This window comes from Pecten maximus, chromosome 11 (assembly GCF_902652985.1).
Source record: "Pecten maximus chromosome 11, xPecMax1.1, whole genome shotgun sequence".
Classification (NCBI taxonomy): domain Eukaryota; kingdom Metazoa; phylum Mollusca; class Bivalvia; order Pectinida; family Pectinidae; genus Pecten; species Pecten maximus.
Genome location: NC_047025.1, coordinates 31,829,868 through 31,845,404, shown reverse-complemented (window position 1 = coordinate 31,845,404; position 15,537 = coordinate 31,829,868). Strand labels below are relative to the sequence as shown.

General features: G+C 34.3%; 1 long non-coding RNA gene and 1 pseudogene across 1 annotated transcript; one reads left to right on the top strand and one right to left on the bottom strand.

Annotated features, from left to right (window-relative positions):
- The first annotated feature begins 677 nt into the window (after positions 1 to 677).
- Positions 678 to 8,917, top strand: LOC117338559 (annotated as a pseudogene).
- A 3,563-nt stretch (positions 8,918 to 12,480) lies between these two features.
- Positions 12,481 to 14,443, bottom strand: LOC117338290. The gene is made up of 2 exons (XR_004534997.1): positions 14,214 to 14,443; positions 12,481 to 12,575 (listed from the first exon to the last, which is right to left on the bottom strand). It is a non-coding gene; the product is annotated as an uncharacterized LOC117338290 (long non-coding RNA).
- Positions 14,444 to 15,537: the final 1,094 nt, after the last annotated feature.

Genomic DNA, 15,537 nt, shown 5'->3' with positions numbered 1-15,537 from the left:
TATTGAAATATGACTTAATTCTTATAATCATAAAGTATGATTTAATATTCATTATCAATTATAACCTCATCTATAGTTATCTACTACGACCTTATTTACATTATAAGCTGTGACTTATTGCTATCATTAACTATGACGTAATTATCATTCACAATACGGCGTGTTATTCCACTCTCAAGCCATTGTTTAAATGTGCCGACTGTTGGATAAATAATGTTATATACCACTAGTGGTATATGACCTTTCCGGTCTTTTGATTGGTCAATAATTCGAAATTTGACCCAGCTGCAATTGTTATTGACGTCATCAATAATCGAATGACGTCACATCAACGGGTCCCGGACGTCACCGGTACACTTTAATTGCATTCACGAAATTAAACTTGGCCATGTTTCCCTTTGATTCAAGCCGATATTATTGTGGTAGAAACAGGTCACACGACTCGTGATTGTTTGATATGGAATTTATTTCACACTCGTAAGTTATTTTTTTAAAGTTGCAAAAGACACTCACTAAAGCTCGTGTCTTTTGTAACTTTAAAAAAATAACTTACTCGTGTCAAATAAATACCATATCCAACAATCACTCGTTGCGTAACCTCTATTTATCAAATATGACTTAATTATCATTTGTATGAAGATATGTGATGGGAACACTATAGCTATAGAACAAAGGTATTGTAACATAGCATATGGATCTTGTTAAATGGCACATTGAGTCGAGATGAAAACAAATATCATTGAACATCATAGGTATATACAAAGAAGATGGCCGCTGCTGGAGGGAAACTGGCAGGCAAAGTGTGTATAGTGACGGGGGCGACTCGAGGGATCGGGAAGGGGATAGCTTTACAGCTTGGCGAGGCTGGAGCTACTGTCTATATCACAGGTAAGTCTCATGACCTACACGCTTGTGGGGTACTATACTTTACTATACAAGTACATGTATATGGATAGCAAGGAAGGTTATGATACATCCCAATTATCAGACAGATCTAATGGGGCAAAGCCCCCCCCCCCCCCCCCCCCCCCCCCCCCCCCCCCCCCCCCTCCACAAATCTATCTGATGACTGTTTTTCTTAAATAGTATTGTGTGCAATCGATTGATTTCTAAACTCTTAAATAGATGTTCATTAAACCTTATTTGTTTTTACAGGTAGGACATTAGTAGCCGCAAAGGACAATGAAGTAGGAGGTTCCCTCACAGACACGGCCAGAGAGGTAAATCAAATCTTATGTCCAATGACGAAAGGAACCGCTCATATTCAAATAAAATAAATCTTAGTGGTGATCGACCACTGGTTTCCCTAATTAACTTGCAGTGTTTACCTTTGAAATGTAACAATTTTATAAGTACCATAACCAGAAGCGAGAGAAGTGTTACCTAAACAATGTGACAACTATGTAGATATGACAGATAGAGGGCAAGGATGTGTAAAACTGTACAATGTGACCACTGTATAGATATTACAGGTAGAGGAGAGGACAAAAATGGAAATCTGTACTATATAACCACTATATTAATATAACAGAGGAGGGTTGTAAACCTGTACATTGGGACCACTATATAACTATTAGAGAGAGGGAAGTGTATACCCAAACAATGTGACCACTATATGAATATCAGAGAGAGGAGGGAATTGTATACCTGTACAATGTGAGCACTAAATGAATATTACAAATAGAGGAAGGAATTATATACCTGAATAATGTGTTACAGATAGAGGAGAGAGGAGGGCAGTATATATATGTACAATGTGATCATCTTATTAATATTACAGATAGAGGAGAGAGGAGGGAAGTGTATACCTATACAATGTGATCATCTTATACATATTAGAGAGAGGAGCGATGTGTATACCTATACAATGTGACCACTATATGAATATTACTTCGAGAAGAGTGAATATTACAGGTAGAGGAGAGACGAGGGATTGTATACCTGTACAATGTAACCACCTTTTGAATATTACAGATAGAGGAGAGAGGAGGGAAGTGTATACCTGTACAGTGTGACCATAGCAAAGACGAAGAGATACAACAGCTGTTTGACAAAGTCAAGAGGGAACAGGATGGCCAGTTAGATATCCTCGTGAACAACGCCTACAACGGCATCAAGGTACGTAGGAAGACTACAATTACATGTCACGTTCAATGATTACTGATATTGCTGATTGCACATAAATCAGAAGTATCTAAAAGTATAGTAATAACACTTCCGGTCCGTCGGTTAGTCCGTTTATCTGCCCAGCCGCAAATTTATTTCTCATTAGTTACCTTTAACGTGCATTGACCGAGCTACATGAAATTTGTTCAAGATGTCCATTCAGTTCAAAAAAATACATACTAACATCAATATTCATAGTCATATGTTGAGGTCATTAGGTCATATTTGGTCGAGGTAAAATTTTATATCTTTTCACAGATTAATATTTTGTTATGACATTATGAAGCAAAGTTGGAATAAAACAAGAAGTCAACTGAGCAAAAATCAAGGTCACTTGGTCAAAGATCAAGGCCATATGGGTCAAATGGCAAGAACAATGTGTATCTCTGACAATTCTCCTTGCTGTTAGGGAGGAAGTAATTAAGTTTTAAATAAATCAAATCAAGCTTACATATGAGTATTATACTGGTATTTATATATGGAGGAGGAAGGGTACAAGAGTCACATCATTGAACATGCATAATGCATAGTTTGGCCCCTTGCTTTTATGTTTGAAGTTCAAATGTCAAGTATCTGGAACCAGAAAGCGAAATGTTAGTTAAAGGAAAAATTTAATGAAATGCATCAAAGTGATTAGTTGATCCCAATCTGGGAAAATATTTGTAATATAACACAATGGACGTTAAGCGATGCAGGCCCTCTTGTAATTTTATTGAAAAAAACTAATTTAGATCATTTTACTAAGAAATAAAATGAGTGGCTGGTAAATGGTAGTGTTCACGTGTTAACGTGTTAAGAAATAGTTTAAATTTAATAAGTTGAACTATTCTTATATTAGTTGTTTAACAAACTCTTTCTATTTTACAGGCCAACTTTAATAATATGAAAGTGCCATTTTGGGAGCATCCAATGGATATGTGGGACACTCTCAACAATGTTGGACTGAGGTAATCAGGTCAATACAACTGAATCCAGATACATACTGTCATTATATTGGAAATGCTGGTTATAATGAAAGGGTCTGATAGTAAGATCAGAATTAGGAACCTTAGTGTTACAACACTTTTGGTGACATTTTTGGTAAGGGCATTAATATGGAGATCAAGTCATCACCTTAGGATGTCAACACACTAAGGCATTGTGGTTCTTGAATTTCGAATCCAAGGCTTTGCCACTGGTTGGACAATCACGAATATCACCCCAAAGATTGAGATTTCATTGTAACTCCCCCAAGGTGAGGAATAATTAATTTTCTTTCTCTTCTTTCCTTCAAGTTCCCACTATAGATCTAAATAATTGATCTGTTTGTAAACAAAGTTATGAATGGCGTATGAATACCACCAGTCATGGTAGTCAATCTCATGCAGAATTTATTCTGTTAAACTTTGTGTTGAGTTGTGCATTTTCAATTTCTTCTGAAGTAAAAAAGATTAAAATATTACTTATTTGACCTGTAATTTAGAGAGAAGGCTGTTACGCTTTTAGCCAATTACCTGACTTATATTGGAGAGCTTCATTGGCATCTTATAAAGATAAATAAGGTTAGGACTATTGAGGGAAGAATTAAACTGTCTTGGCATCTTACGTATCTCTTGTCGAGTTAAATACCAGAACCTTGTAGAAAAATGACATATTGTGTGCTAGCGCAACATGATAAGTTTGTCTACGTTTTAAAAATTATCATTTTAATTATATTTGCAATACCGGTCTTGTTTACAACGAATATTCCTTGAATAGCCCCGTAAGCACATAGGTATCAAAAATAATATAGTTCGTTTATTTCTTATATAATCTATACTTATATTAATACTATTACCAAAGATTCAAAGGTACAAACCTTCATCAAATCTCCTGGTCCTTACCCGTCAAATTGGATCACTTCTCCAAAACGAACCATTTCTAAACCGGCCAAGTATTCATTTACTATGCATGATCGGTTTAGAGAAAATCCACTTGACATATACTATTAATAACATAAGTTATTTGATTGCCTCCTTTGTATGTGAGAACCACTGTACTGGGGGCATATTGAACTACATCATTTATACAGAGTTATGGCTCATTGTTCATTTTTAAAATAAATAAATTTGTTGAAGTATGGGGAAGTATATATCATTGCAACAGTGCAAACTTGCTTTAAATGGTTTTCGATATGACATTAATTTTAGAAACCACTACCTGTGTACAACCCACGCTGCCAGGATGATGGTGCCCAGGAAAAAGGGGCTCATTGTCAATATATCATCTTTTGGGGGACTATCCTATCTCTTCAATGTGCCTTATGGAGTTGGAAAGAGGCTGTAAGTTATACCATACTTTTGTTTAATGCTTCTTCTCTTCAATTCCAAGATTTAAATTTCTTTGGATTACGACTGGTACAATAATGGTAGCCTCCTTTATATTGACATGAGTCTTTTTAGCCCAACATTGTCAGATGGCGAGGTATTTCAATCACCCTTCATCTGTGGTCTGTCCGTAAACCATCCTTGTTATCACTATTGTTTAGTAAGCACTAGAAAAGTTCCCCCTAGACATGCCTGTTTGATTTTATGACTGACCGAGTAAACAAAATGGTGGACATGCAGGTCACAGTTGGTAATTTTGAATTTAACATTTAAATGTTATTACTTCTATCTCTCAGAAAGTACTTCAAGGATCTTATACAAATATAGGTCCAATTGGTTTCTAGATTTTCGAACTTTACTGTTATTTTTCTTTATGAGTATTTTGCTATGATTTCTGGAATATCCAGATGAGTGATGCAGGCCCTCTGGGCCTCTTGACTGTCTTAGGATCTTTGAAATTATAGATGCATATTTCTTCTTTGTCTTTAGTTATGCATGTTAAATTTTGGGATTGACCAGAAGAAGAAAAGTTGAGTCATATTGTATACAAATATCAAAAGATCAGTATAGGACAGTAAAGAAAAGAAATGTTATAATTTGTTTAAAATTCTTTCCACAAGGGATTTGTTCAAAGTGGTCTGAACTAGCATTGGTGAAGGCGACTTAATTTGGTCCAATTGGTGGAAAAATAACCAAAATGAGCGATTACAATGGAACTACAACTGAACATTTCTTCTCGGTATCTCCTTATATTAACACTACATGGCGCTTATCCTTGTTTTATCAACTATAGAGATAGAGAGAATTGATTTTCTCTGAAATTGATCTTATTTAGAAATAAACAAATATTTGTGTCTTCTTGACAGTGTGACAGAATGGCAAAAGATTGCGCTATTGAGCTGAAGAAACACAATGTAGCCATGCTGAGTTTGTGGCCAGGGCCGGTCAAAACAGAACTTTTCCATCTCCTCACTAAGAGTATTTCAAACCATGGGATGGGTTTTCACCAATGGATATCAGATAGTGTATAACCTGTATAAATCAACCTCTGTCTAATTACGAGATTTTCATATATCAGCTTTTGTATTGATATAATCCATGTAATGAAACTTACTGCTGTGTCAATGATTCAGTTTGCATGGACTTCATTTCAACGAAATTGTGAAAATATTGTATATATCAGAATTAACCACCAGTTCAAATATATTAAATATTTATAAGTGATGCAGATATATACGGAACATGTCATTTTATACAGGATAATGTTGATGTCAGGAGGTCGTTTGAAGTGGGAGAGTCTGTAGAGTACTCCGGCAAAGCAGTGGTCTGTCTGGCATCGGGTATGGTCCGTTTATTACTGATCTTTTAATGATAAACTGATACATTATTGACCAACTGAATGGCATTCCTGTAGATACATCTTATGTTTCCCTTTTATTGACACACTTCATGTTTAAATTTTACGAAGTAACTCCTTGTATGACTTTTTATCATCGATGCACTCCCAGCTGACTTTTGGCTGTTTCACTATAACGATCCACTTCCTGTTTTAATAACTGACATATTTGCTAAAATACCCAACATTTGATATGAATTGTAAATCTTACTCAAAAACAGTGGAAAATATTAACAAAAAGATCGATTTCACAGACAATTAAAAACCGGATTATATAGATGTTTCTAAAGGGTTCGTGTTTTCTGTTTCATTAACGACACAGAATTTGCATATAAAGGTCAAAGTCACGTTCACGAAATGAAAACCGGAATAGCAATAACTGAACCACCAAATATAAAACATCATACACACGTATTTACCTTTATAATGATTATTCCGTAGTTTTCATCAGGTTGCTTCTTTCGAAAACGGTTTTTAGTCGACATTTGTAGTAAATACCGAGATATGAGGAACAATCCCTGAATATATAATCGAATGCTACATGACACGATCATTTTGAGATGGGGAAAAGCACCAATAAGGATATCTAAATCACACTTATTCTGCTTACCTGTCACTTTAGATTCGCTGTCATACATATGATCAAAATGGTTAATACACATGTTGCATTTGACGTCGCATCATCCAAACATCTAAAAATGAAAACGAGCAAGGTATTTGCTCCCTATTCTTATCAGATTCTCAATAAATTCAGTCTCTTATGAAATAAAATAAAGTTGATCTACAGCGTGGCAAAGTAAATTTTGATACCAAAACATTCAAACAGGTATATCCATAATGTTTCATCTTGGCTTTTGTCGAGTTGTACATCACAGTGAAATATTGCGCGAAATGCATCATTAACATGTATTAATTTGATTAAAAAATCATTAAAAGCGAACAATGATACTCAGTAGGTTTAAGGCTAAACTATTTAAAAACTTGTTTAAGCTAATTTGTATTTCCTTACTTTACTTCTGGATTTACATATTTAGCATAAGTTAATCATATCAGATTTGGTAACGTTGATACGGTTTTGATAATAACAAGCCATATATTCCATTTCTTACTAAAAAAAAAAGTCCCTGGCATTATTTTCTTCCTGAAACAGATGTTTACTTATGTTTCCTTAGACCAAGTGATTTGTTTGTTTATACTAGATCCTAACATCATGAAAAAGACAGGGAAGATAATGATAACAGCTGAACTTGGATCAGAGTATGGCTTCATGGACATTGATGGTATGTATTTAAAATAACTCATGGATTAAAAAAAAACACCAGCCAAATTTTTTATTACCATGGAAAGTTTCGTGAAAATGATCGTCTGGGTCAAATTTGAAAAGGGAATCTCCATGATGCAGTTTTTAATGTTGCACAGTCATTCAAAATGCACAGCCATAAGGTTACAAAATACCGGTATCAGAGATACTTACCTTCAACATGTTCAACCATACCGTTACGCAATACCGGTATGAAGAATACTTCACTACAAAACACTCAGCTAAAACGTTATTTAATATCGGTATCAGGGTCACTTCCCTTCAACTAGATCAACCAAAGAGTTAAATAATACCGATATAAAGGTGATTTCCCAACTACAATGTCAATCATAGCGTTACTTAATGCCGCTATCAGGGTTACTTACCTTCAACAAACTCAGCCATAGCGTTACTCAATACAGGTATCAGAGTTACTTCCCATTCAACAAGCTAAACCATAACGTTACTTGATACCGCTATCAGGGTTACTTACCTTCAACAAGCTCAACCATAGCATTACTCAATACCGGTATCAGAGTTGGATTTTTTTCAAAATAATCTTTTTATTGCCCAGACATTTGAACCTAGAGATGACTGCCAGGGTTGGGACCCTGGGTTCAGCATCTGTACACATATGTCCTCATGCAAGAGGACTCTCATTATACATCATTCATTCATTCATTCATTCATTCATTCATTCATTCATTCACTCATTCATTCATTCACTCATTCATTCATTCATTCCATTTTGTTTCTTTTCATTTCATTCATTTTATGATTCATTCATTCAGTGTAAGCCTACCACACCACACACACCCTCATACACACATACACACACAATATTGAGTAAAATAATGACTATAACATAGACCATAAATAACTGTACTAGTGAATAAAAAAAAATGTTCTCATTGCTCTACAAGAGCATTATAAAAGAACCAGTAAATTCTTTCTTTTTGCTATATAAAATTCTATTTTCAACGTTTTAATGAATTTAAATTTGCAAGCTTTAAATTTAGGAATAATAGCATTACTTCTGCAGCAATATATGTGGTATCAGAGTTACTTTCCGTGTAACAAGCTCAACCATAGCGTTACTGAATACCGGTATCAACATTACTCACCTTCTGACTTTCCATACGTTTGGCCTCTAGCATCACTAATTAGCATTAGAACGACGAAAAACTAATAAATGTATATGCTGCTTTATTATGTGTTACATACAGTTTCTATTTGATGGTGTTGTTAGCCTATGTCTTTGTACAACCAATACATTTGTATAGATAATAGCGGTTTATTATCATTAACGGTAGACTACTCCTTGAAAAGGGGTTATAGTTTTGTCTCTATTACCATTTCATTGTATTCATATTTCAGGTAAAGAAAGAATATCTATTAGGAACCTCAGGGAAATCATGATGATCTTCCCAAAGACACAATGGATTGGACGGCTGATTCCAGGCTTTATATACATCCCGAAGTGGATATTTGCTCTGATGGGAAACAAATTCTGAGTTGTGTAACGAATTATTAAGGCTCCCCACCAAATGCACTGCTTGTAAACGAAATGATGTGAAAATCGGTTGACAAGATTCTAGATATACTTTTTGCTTGGTCTGTAGCCGATTAGAAAAACACAATTTTCTTCAAATGAATACGTTGACCATCCTTCCTAGGGTAACAGCGCTTCTAATCTGTTTAGTTTTTTTTTTTTTTTTTGTATCACTAACAGGTTATGCGTCCTGATAATGTTTAACTGTGACATGCTGAAGGGAGAAGAAGAAAGAAACAATAATATGTATACTTACAAGGAATAACTCGTGTAGGCATGCAGGCCAAACTGTCTGCTTTTTAGGTGTATTGATAATATCTAATATTATTATCACAGTTATTTATCACCTAGGACATTTTTCTTCATGTGTCCTTCCCTAAACTTTATACTCTGTGGTTATGCTAATAATTAATAAAATTGTGTTTATTTAAAGTAGTTAACAGTACTTTGGAATGATCACCTGGTCAAATTGATATGGATGTTTACATTTTAAAGCTTACTTATTTTATCTTGATTAACATAATGTGAACTAGACGGAGAAATGTCACTTTAAATTCATCATGAGGATACCGACATGCAAAACGTTGATGCGAGAACAAATTCACTTTAAGGGGCATCTAAACAGCAAATCCAGCCAAACAGTTGATATTTTACAAGGCTATACATCCCTACTAGGGTGCAATTTAATAGAAGTAACTTGATAAAATTTTGATATGTATCATGTCAAACTGTGGGCTGTTGACATTTAATTTGTTCAGTAGTTTGTAAATTTCAACAAAACATGAGAAAAATGCATGTTTCAGGGGGACATAATTAACTCATTTGTATTGCATTTATTGTGCAAAACAGTCATGTCGTTTTGCTCACAAGGGTCTAAAGAACAAAATAGGAGCATTGGTTTGACTAGATTGGACTTTATGATATGTATTAACAATGATTTTATTAAGACCTTGAAATGCAAATGGCAGTTGTGAATAACATCACACAATTATGGCATATAAGAAGGTATTTCAAACGTCAAAAATGCTCATATTAGATACAATAGAGAACTCTAGACATGGCAGGAAGAATGTTTTTAGGGGGAAATGTTCATCCGTTGAGTTTGGGGTAAAAGATATATATTTCTGCAAAAGGCCCAAAACTCACCAGTTTGACAATTTATCTTAAAAGGTGATTCTTACTATAATCAGATGTCTTAAAAGTATGATATAGGAGCATTTTTAACCGCTGAAATGCCTCCCTTTATGCCATATTTGTGTAATATCATCCACAGCCGCCATTTGCATTTCAAGGTCAAAACAAAATATGTGTTTTTCTACCTACATAAAGTCAAATTCGGTCAAACGAATGCTCCTACCCTGTGCTATAGACACTTGTGAGCATGACAGCTGGGCTATTTTTCAGGTTTGGTTATTTTTGTGACTTAGAATTATTCCATGCTACAACTAACCACAAAGTAACTCTATAGAAGAAATTGTTAGCATCTACATCAAATTATTTGCGATTTTAAGACACTACATGTCCAAACAAACATTTTGGTATATTACATGACTATTTTGGTGCAAATTTAAAGATATTTATTCATGATTGAAATTCAACATTATTCTGCTATATAGATGACCCTTAACCAGAGACCTATATACTAGGGACTCGCAACAACCGCTTTTCTCGCATAGTCACGACCTCACCTATTGTTCTCATAACCGGAGGTATATTTAGCACGAGATCTAGCGAGACCAAGCGCTGCGGCTGCGCAATAGGTGGATATCGGAGTTGTTTATATTAGTGACATGTGCCGTGCCAAGAGATGGCGACGACTGTCTGTGCACATGTGTCACCGCGTTTGGCCGAGATAACTTCACACTGGCGATAGTTATACCTATGCACTGTAATGTATATCGGAAGATGTGAACAACGATATTTACGTAGTGTCTAACCGAAAAAAGCACCATTTTTCCGTTAAAGATTCATATAGAAACACATGGAAAATGTCGTCCGATTTTCTGCCATTAGACGATGATCTAAATTTAGATGTTATAGAGAAATATACTGACGACGATTCTTATATTTTCAATAGTGATACTGACTTCAGTCAGTGCTTCCCTAATTATACCGGACTCTTACAAGGGGAAATATAATCACCTGTGTTATTTTCTTTGTATCTAAATACACTTTATTAATGACAACTGTCCAAGTATTGAATTACAGATGCTTAATCTTTTCTTGCTAATGTATACATACCGACGACATGGCTTTATTTGTTAACTGCCCAGAAGATTTACAAATTATGTTTGGATATATTTGTTAACTGCCCAGAAGATTTACAAATTATGTTGGATTCTGTATATGCATATACCATAAAATGGAATCTGGAGGTCAATGTTGATATAACTAAAATCATGGTGTTTAGAAATTGTGGACAAATAAAAAATAATGAGCCATGGAAATATAATAATGAATAATAATGACAATATAGAAATTGTTGACAGTTTTAAATTATTGGGTATGCTGTTCAACTACAATGGGAAGTTTTACAAAACACAAAAACATTTTGCAGAACAAGACAGAAAAGCTTTATTTTCTCTGACAACTTCTCTTAGAAATCATTTCTTGAATGTAGAAACTTATTGTTTTATTTTTTATTCGTATATAAATAGTATTTTACGTTATGCATCGGAAATATGGGGATTTCATAAAGCACCAGATGTCGAAAGTGTACCTAAGAAATTCTGTAAAAAAAAATACTTAACTTAATAAGGTGCCTAAATCAACTTGCAATGACTGTTTACTGTGAATTGGGTAGATTATAACTATTATGAGAAAATTAAGAGTGTTCAAATATTGGTGAAACAGTCGGATAATCTGGTAATGAAAACATGTCTTGATGAAATGGTAAATGAGAATGACGTGTGGATATGTGACATTAAGAATGAATTAGCCGCTTTAGGTATTGAGTACATGTTTTATTCTAATTCACCAGTAGACTATGTTTTTAAAAGCATTGAGCAGAGATTGACCGATGTTACAAAACAAAACATGTTAACAGATATCTAGTTCTTCAAAAGGTAGATTATATATCGATATCTGATAGATAGTCAGTGTACAGTTTTAAACCTATAGAAACTAAATATAAATGTATGTGGAGCATCCTCACACAAATTAAATATAGAAATAGGTAGACATAATAATATTACCCTAAGAAATAGAACCTGTAACAATTGTGATTTGGGTGACATCGAGGGCGAGTTTCATTTTTTTTTGATATGTCCATTATATACAGGTCTGAGGGTAAAATGTATAAAACAATATTACTACAAAAGACATTTTGTTTTTAAATTAATCCAACTATTATCTGTTAATAATGTTAGAGAGTTGTCAAATTTAGGTTACATGTAATATCTATATTTGGCTTGCAAAAGACAAAATTTATTAGTGTAGATAATTTTATATTGAACAGTTTTCATGTACATGTATGTAACACTCTCCTGTACACATCTGTAGTTGTTTAATGTTATATATCTTGTATACCTATAGGCCTTATAGAGCTCATCTGCACCCACCACTAGACCAGTGATTCGTTGATTTATTTCACCAGCAGTTTTACAGTATAAAAACCAGCATTAAAACTATGCCTTTTATCTTTTTTTAGAGATATTTCTTGTTTATTAGACAAATGCTATAGCAAAAGTAAAATGAAAAAAAAAAAAAAAAAACACTGTCATGTTTGATGATTGATAATATTTTATTATTTAGTATTGAAAACTTTGATAGTACTTGGGTCATGTACCAATGGTAGATCTTTTCTTCTTTGGCATTCTGAAAAAAAAATCAAGTTTAATAAGTATTGATACATTATGGTATAGAATAGGCAGAGAAGCTTCTATAAGATTTAAATTTGAAACGTTCAAATTTCAAATACCCTGCAGTAAATTCATATAGCCCAAATGTTGATTAAACAGATTCGTAAATTCAAAATTAACCTAAAAACATATATATCTAAATATGAATGGACTCATATAAGTTTAATTAGGGAATGAGGACACACCTGAGGGATTTTTGTCTTCCAGAGTACAGGTAAATATTTAGATTGTATACTGCACAGCATGCCTTTAGTGAACTCTAGTATTTTGGGGAGATGGACATGGCCTGCCTCAGGACAGGTGTTGACAATGAGACACACCAGTTGATTGATGTATATCTCAAAGGTAATAAAGGTGTGGCCAATGTCCTTATGGTTTGGATGGAGTGGGGGAGCCCAGGTGATCACCATGACAATATTTTTTTCTGTAGACCCAGAAGTACAGGTATATACTCTACATATATTCTGAATGGACCCCCTCTGAGTTTATTAGGAGATGCCCCATGACTAGGTGTTTTTATCAAAGGTGAGGTGTGATCAATGCCCCAAAGGTTGGGGGGGGGGGGGGGGGGGGTATATATATATCGGTCATAATGGGGAAAAAAATATATAACATTTTGATTTTATTAATTTCCCACACAATACAATAAAATATATACCACAGTATTTAATGTTTTGCTATGTGCAAAAGATATCATAGCTATTATATTCCATCACACTCATTCCTCGATCAATCCCTGCAATTCTGTATCAAATATCTGTTTTGAAACACTAAATAATTTACAAAAAGTATAATGTTTAATTTAATTTACATTAGACTGATTTATGTTTTTTTCAATTAGTTTCAATTAATGCATTTCTTTCAATAATGGCTTTATTATTCATGAGATCAATGTTAACAGAAGTCATGGTTATACTATATAAAATTCTACAGATTATAGCTATCAAATCACTAATCTAATCATAAATATGATATTAAAGTTGAAATGAATATAATTAATGGATAGTTTAAATTATATACACCTTCCAGTTAAAAATAAAATAGACGATAGTATACCAGCCATCTTTTTCCCTTGTTTTTTTTACCAATTTTCACTGGGCAATAACTAAATATTCACAATGAATTACACAACAAATTTGACTAAACGCGATACAGTAACTATCGAGCAAGAATTATTTGAAAAACATTTTGAAATTGGTCAATAAATAAAAAAAGGAGTTAATCTGAAACCATGTAGCACTGTCCTTAACACCAGCCAGTATAACCATAATTTGTTTTGTTTACTTATTTTCACTGGGCAATTACTAAATATTCACAATGAATTACACAACAAATTTGACTAAACGCGATAGAGTAACTATCGAGCAAGAATTATTTGAAAACCATTTTGAAATTGGTCAATAAATAAAAAAGGAGTTAAACTGAAACCATGTAGCACTGTCCTTAACACCAGACATAAGCGGTCCGACATAAGCTAACCAGCGCGGTAATCGCCGTGAAAAGAAGTTGAACGGTCACATGTGCAGTCTTCCGAACATAAAGTACGACGGAATACGTTTGAAACACCAGTTTACATAGAAAAAATTGCACTTACGTTTGATTCCCGTGATTTGTTATCGGACAATAGTCTTCTATGAGCTGTGATAAAGCTGACTGTGTTTCAGGCGTACTTTCAATATGGCGTCTAAACATTAGGAGCAGCAATGGACTCTGGGATAAATGACCCGAACTTCCGCTCGGCGGTGACGTTTGGTAAGCCAATGAGCTTGTTGCGAATCCCTAGTATATAGGTCTCTGCCTTAACAAAAGAAAGACAGCAATAAAAAAGTATTAGAAGATTCAATGTGCTCTGGAGTTTAAAGCCAAATACTCTAAATAACCTAAAATTCTAGTTGGACACGTGTTAATGGCAGACCAAGATGCTCATTCACGCTCTCCTAACATAAAATGACCACTGGTCTGGACGCTTGATCGGGGGAGTCCTTGAGACATAAGTGTATCAATAAAAGTTTGTGAACAAACATGTGTTTGCCAAACTTGTAATATTGTTTAGTTTTTAGTATTTGCCAAACTTGTAATATTGTTTAGTTTTAGTAGCACTTAATATAGTAGTATTAATTGATTGTAATGACGTCACATGTTATATATGTATGCAAGTTAGTAGGCTCCGCCCATTCCATTGTTAGGGAAACAGTACATCCGGGTCATGCGTGATAGGTCAAATGTCATTGGTCAATAGGACCGAGTTTAGCCCGTGTTCAGCATCCCTGAACCCCATATCATTCCTGGAAAAAAATTTCACGACGCCATTTTGATTCAGAGACAAAATTTTAAATCTTCTATAAAATTCAGAAGCAAATACATATTCATCTTGATAAATCGAAAGCGAAAGTTCCAACTGCACGTGCAGCCAAGGTTGCAAACGATTTGGGAATAGCTTTAATTTCAAAAACCCATCCCCTTCCCGCCCTTGACACTCTTGTTTTGTTGACTATGACTTTTGATTACCAGCGGCCGACTTTGTGCCGCTCACCTTTGTTATTTACATTATATTTTCTTAAGTTCATCTGAAGAAATATACATAATTAATTCATAATAAAATATCATAGGCCACTTAAAAAGATAAGTGTGCCATTTTCCGCCATATTCTGTATTTTGTGTTGTTATTTTATACGCAAACAGAGCTTCGCAGCATTAGGACAATTATAGACTGGTTACATGTACTTCAATGTTTATTCAGTTTACATTGCAAGGCAGAGCAAAAAAATAACTCGCTGCTTTCATTTGTATCGCGATATTACTGACGGAGCCGAGAACGAGGCTATAACAACGTGCACTCCACATAAACTACAGACATGGCGGTATGTTTACATATCTAGTATACGGATGAGGGGGGATTCTCTTTTATTTAAGCCCCT